Here is a 6,254-nt window from a genome sequence, read left to right on the forward strand (position 1 = left end):
TCTTTTATGTTGTCTTATTTCATTAGCTCTCCGCTCACCAAATAATGTTTCAGGATAGCCAAAGCTGAAGTTACTTTTGGAAAAAGGAACAACCAAACAAAAAACAAGCAGGAGTTTTGGAAAGAAAAGGGAAGCAAACTTTTGAGCTGTCTTCATCAGAAATGATGAGTCTGTTTTCCCTTCTACTTGCTCTTTTTATAGAGCTGCTCTAAAACCGCGTGTTCATAATTGGCCTGATAGCAGTCTCCAGATCTGCGGAGGACAGGATTTTTGTTTGCTGTCCGGTGGAGGCTTTCTGGGGCAGGTAGGTGCTTATTTGCTCGGAGTAAGTGCAGGCAGAGGAAAGATAGAGCAGAGGGGAGGTTGGAGGGCTGGCGGCACTGATCCTGTGCACACTCAGGCCAGGGCAGGCTAATGGAACGGGTGTTTCTGTGGGCTGGCAAACAGCTGCTTTCTCTCCCCTCAAGGCAGGGGGAGCGCGTGCAGTCACAGACCTTCAGGAGTATTCCTGGGAATTAGGAGTAATGCCTAATTACAGCTGTTTGCGATCATCGAGACTCGGATGCTGTGTAAACGGGATCGGGATGTACACCGGCTGTATGTGTCATCCCAGAGCGGTGAGTGGGGCTTGAGAAACAAGCGTAGCAGAGCAGAGATCTCAGTAAGGTATCTGCCAAACTTCTGTCCCTCCGAAGAGACCTCTTAAATCCCTGGGCTACCAGATTAGATGTTGTCCAAGGTTAGCGGCCAGATGTTTCTCAGCTGTTTGGACTGGTTTCCAGCTGAGACCAAATGAGGGGCTATCCAACATGTAAGTATTAATATAAACATTTTAGAGGCCTTGCCTTGAGCGAGCCATTAAAAACTTCCCACGATACTGTGAGCAGTACTGGCTTCCTTAGAGAGCACCAGTATTTTGTATATCGCGCTTGAATATCCTGAGCGGGTCAGGCACAGGCTGCCACCTGCTCGTGCAGCGCTGGGGCCAAGCCTCCCCCTTGTTTTAGTGGCGCCAGAGCCGTGTGGTCCCTGGAATTTGATTATTTGTGTTAGCAGATAATTTAGGCCAGAAGGCTGAGAGTGTTCCCTTCCTTCCCTGGATGTCGTCATGCTTCCCAGCAAAACACAGTCTCGGGTCCTGTGTCCCTTCCCCTCCACTCGCCCCGCAAGTACAACAAAACGGTTTCAACGTCCCTTCTTGTGAAGGGTCACTGTCCACTCGTTTTAAGCTTGGTTTTGGCTTGTGCAGGCCTGCCAGAAGGGGGGGATTTCATTAAATCCAGCATGTAGAGCTATGTTTTTAATTATTACATGTATTAAAAAAAACCAGAATGAGTTTTTGATGTGTGGTTCTTCTCCTGAAATGTTCCTAATGCCACCCATGAGCTTTGGTGTTTGAACACAAGTGATGAAAAATGACCCTCTCTGCTCTCCCACTGGTGTGAAACAAGACCCTTCTAACGCTCTCCATCATTTTCCTCGGGTTTTAATGGTTCGCTTCTCCAAGACCTGGCCTGCTCTAGCCCAGAAACAGCATTTCACGCCACAGCTGGGTCCCGCTGGAGGTGCAGGATGGTTCTGTGCGGCGGCAGATGCTGTGCCGCAGATGAGCGTGCTGGGGCCGGGTCCTGGGGGATGAGTTTGTCCCTCGGAGCTGGTGCCTGCGGCCGGCACAGCGTTTGCCCTCGGTCTCCTTCCTTTTAAGTTGCTGTATCACAACTTGAAGATGTCGTGGGTCTGTCTGGGTTACTCATCAGCACTCGGCAGCAGCAGGGGGAGGGTGTGTGGGGGGAGGGCACCGTGCTCGCTCCGCTTCCCAAACAGACCCTGCTCCGGATTGCCTGTTGCCTGGGATCGCTGCTGGAGGCGCTTGGGGTGAGATGCAGGGAGTGTTCACCTTGTGGAGGTGTTTTTTTTAAAAAAAAAAAAAGGTTTGAAAGCCACAAGTGTTAAGGGCATGGACAAAAAGAGAGGATTTAACAAAAATAATTCCAGCATTTAGGCAGAAAGGGTTGGTGTAAGGTGGTGGCTTCACCCAGCACCCGGCATCTTCACTGGGGACAGTCAACCTGGCCAAACACTCGCTGAAATAGCAAACCCCCAAACCACATTGCTTGCTTATAGCTCTGGTTGAAAAAGCTGAACATCTCACCATGGGATTGGGAGTTGTATCGGGCGCTGGACAGGAGCTCCTGAAATTCGGGACCATAATTTCATTTATTGGCAGACAAAACATGCAAACCTGAGAAGGCCAGGGCAGCCTTTGCTTCCCACTGGTCAAAATCCTCCCTGTCGCTACAGAGCAGTGGGGGAAAAGAGCTCTTCTTTAACAAACCATGTTCCCCTCGGGAAGGCAACATTCCCATCGGCTGCTCCTGGCGGTGCCCTCTGCTCCTGCCCTGGGAGGCACGGCACTGCCCCTCGCTGCCAGGGCTCGGGTTGTTGGCACAGCCTGCCTGTGATCTGCAGGTTGAATCCATCTGTCTGATAGCCAGCCTTGTGACGTTCCTGCCTGGGGTGTATAATTACCTGTAAATAATAGTAATAATAAAGTTTGGGGAACAAGAATTTTAAGCGAGCTTCTCAGAGTAAGGTGTCCCATCAGTTTGCATGCTGTGGTTTAGGTCAGTTGTCTCTGTTGACAAGAAAGGAAATTTTGTAAGGCAGAAATGTGCCATTATAACCTACAATTTTGGGTTTGGGCTGGAATAACTCTGATAAGCCCCATGTGTGGCTTTTACTGTACAATCCACAACCACACTGCTCCTAAGTGAGAATCTAAGACCAGAGATTGCCATTTCTACCCTGGGCTTTCCGTGTTGGCTTTGCCCCCTCGCTGTTCCCCGGCTGTTCCCGACGTGCCTACGAGCCAGCTCCTCCCGTGCCTTGTGCCAACGCGTGAGTCGTGCACGGCCCCGAGCCGGGCAGCATCCGGGGGTTGGGGCATGAGGACCGTGCTGGCACGCTGCTGGGAGGTGGGCTGACGGGGGGGGGATTTGTGCCACAGGAGTTTGCCTCGCAAACGTCTGTGTGCCTGCGTCCTTCAGCCTGCCTGCCATCTTCATTCTGCATCCCTCAGCCATCCTTCATCTCCTCTCATGTGGCCGTTCACCCCCGCCGGGGGTGGCCGAGGCAGGTGGAGTGCAGCGGTGGCCTAAGGGCAAAAAGCGTCCATTCGGCGTTCACGCTGCGACTCTGGGCTGTGTGGGGCACGGGTGGGCGCATGGGTGCTGCCTGGGTGCTGGGCCCCCCGCTGCTGGTGCACACCTCGCTGCGTCCCCCTCGGAGCGCGGGTTGCAGGGTTGTTTTGCTGCTCGGCTTGATGCAATGCAACTACGAGAGTTGCATATGCTGGTTAGAAGGGAAACAAAACAAGAGAGACTGTGGAGTCATAAATAAGGTGAAACGTGGAAAATAATTAAATCAGCCCTGACAAAGCAAAGATTCCTGTTGTTGCCTTGGTGAAAGCATGCCTGTCTCCTGCACCCTGAGAAGCAGCAGCGTGGGAATGGGTTTTCAGCACCCTCTTTCTTATTGACAAGTATTAAGCTAACGTCAAGGGGTGGATCTGTTACTCCTTGCAAAGACCATCCCTGTTTTCTTCATGGGGACCACCTGAAGGACACGTGGTCCAGACAAATTGACCTGCTGTTTCTAAACACATCCTCATCTCGCTTTACAGCAGTGACAGCGGACGGGGCAGAGGGCTCCTGCACCAGGCACTCTGTTCCCACCGTGTCGCCGAATCATTTCTCTTTGGCATCAGTAAAAGTCAAACGCGTGAGTAGACCCGTGTTTGGAATGGGCGTGGGGTGGCCTGGTTCTGCTGTCGGTCTGGAGCCAGGAGGGTGGCTACAGGAGTTCGTTACCGGAGGCTGAGGGTGGCTCTTGGGGTCTGTGAGCAGCCCTGGCTTTATGGAAGGGAGAAATCATCAAGTGAGGTTTTAATGAGATTATCAGCTGAGCTGGCAGAATCAGTGGTGCTGAGACAATGTCCCTTGGCTCGTGCTGTGTCTTGCTCGAGAGTCTTGGCTCTCCCACCACTGACGAGGCACTGGACTGAAACCTGGCTCGTCACCTCCCCCGTTAATAACAGGGGGGCTCTGCCTTGGGGTGTCCCTGCCCCTGCTGCGTGGTGCCTCTGCCCTGCGGACCGTCAGTGTTCCTGCCCGCGTACCTGCAGTGAAGGGTGGGCTGCCTGACAGCTTTTTAGCCGCTTTGGAGCTCTTGCTCCGAGAAGGGTGATATGAAGGCGGGGGTGGGAGCTCACCTCCAGCCCCGAGCAGGGCTCTGCTGCTGGGGTGCTGGGTGGGGGGTGATGGTGGCACGGGCTGCCGGACCGAAGGGATGCTCTGGGCCAGCCCACCCTGTCTGGTGGCACGTGAAAAAAAAAGTTGCCCATCCCTGTCTGCAGGCAAGCCCGAGGGACACTCGGTGTCACTTCACTGACACGCTTTGTGTCGTCCCATATAGCAGCCTGGAGGTCTCGCTTTTGGGAACAATTCTTTTAACTTCACAAGCAGAACTTTTTAGCATTTGTGTGCAGTAAGACCTATGTTTTTCACAGGTCCTGGTGCGAGCAAGAGCAGAATGCAGCTTTTCCGGTTGTTTTTTAAAGATTTTTAAGAATGTCAAGTAATTGAGATGTTCTGAACAGAGTGGTGTCATGAAGTGGCCCATTCCCAACCATTTAAACCCCACGCTGTCAGCTGCTGCCCTGGCTGGACCCCCGTTCATCTCTGCAGCTCCCACAGTTCAGTCGTAACCATGGATTTTGGGGCTTTTGCCCTTTAATGTTGTTCCCTGTGCGTCCTCTGTAATCCTGCACCCTGGTGCCGATCCCCTCTGCGCGTCCCACCGGGAGGAGGAGGAAAACCAGCACCTCAGGACCTGCTCCCAGTGCTGCTTTGCCAGGGGGGTGTGGAGGTGCTGCCCCAGTAACCCCTGGAGAGGTGGCAGCGGGTTTCTGGTGGTGTTTCCACCCATCCTTTGCTCAACCAGACCCCTGCTGCAGAACCCCCTCGCGTGGCTCTGGCGAGCTGGTGGGGTTTCAAACACCCTCATGGGTGCACAAAACGTGCTGGCTTTTGCTTGGTGGCCAGCTGGTTTGCGGTGGGTGACGTGCCTGTGGGATGCTGTGCTCGCATCCCTTGGTGGGAGCAAACGTGCCGGCACTAATCCCGGTCAGAGTCCAGGAGCAGTTGGATCTGGGGCTGGGAGTTGGATCCGTTTCTCTTTCCATTCCCTGCAGTTTGGCATCCCTGGCTGGGAAAAAGATGCAGTTTGGTTGAAAAGAAAAATGAGAAGTTATTTTCCCTCCCTCTAGCACAGAAGGCATTCCTGCAAGCAGGAATTGTCGGCCCGGGATGCTGGGATGGGTGTTTTCAATCATTCCATTTCCTTGTGTTTCTTGCTCATTTTTTACCCATTTTGATTTATTTTGAATGGCCCTGACACCCTTGTTTATAATAATAAATAGCAAACGTGTGGACACAATGAGACTGTTTCAGGTTCAAGTGTTTTTAATAACCTTGCAGTGAGAAATAGACCCGAGCCGAAATCTGGAGAAACCCGATGAAGACTCTCTGCTGCTCCAGTGAAATACGATTTCGGAGTCGCTGCTGTGCAAACAGCCCCGGACAGCGATCGCTTCACCGCTTTGACTCCCAGCCAGTCTTTTTAGACAAGACTGCCCTTTGTATCGCTCCAAACCCTGACTTCTAAGCAGTGTTTTTGTCTTCCAGACATGACCTGATTTAAGCAAAGGAAAGACAAGGGGGTAGGTAAAGATATTTTTTCTATTATTATTATTATTATTATTATTATTATTATTATTATTATTATTATTATTATTATTATTAATCTGTGCTGCTTCAGCCCTCCTCAGCGCACACCCTGTCCTGAGCTGGGGCCGGGTAATTCCCAGCTGCGATGCTGCAGCGGTGCAAGGCGAAGGGAAAAAGTGACGATCAGCATTGTGAGGCCTCGCGCCGTTTAATTAAGTAAAACCTTATTAGCTATTTTCAATGGTTAACAACTTCTAGGGAGTGGTCATTTGCCAAGAAAAATAATCAGGCGGGTCTGCCGGCAGCCGAGGCAGGCTGCTGCAGCCTGTAGTTCGAGGCAGAAATGGGGGGCCCGCTGCTGGAAAAGTGCTGCCCTGGGCTGGAGGCGGGTATCTGCCTTTCGGGAAAACAAGGATTTGGTTTTGGAGAACCACAGGATGGTAACACAACCCCTGGGGAGGGTGCCAG

Source organism: Falco peregrinus, chromosome 9 (genome assembly GCF_023634155.1).
Source record: "Falco peregrinus isolate bFalPer1 chromosome 9, bFalPer1.pri, whole genome shotgun sequence".
Taxonomy (NCBI): Eukaryota; Metazoa; Chordata; class Aves; order Falconiformes; family Falconidae; genus Falco; species Falco peregrinus.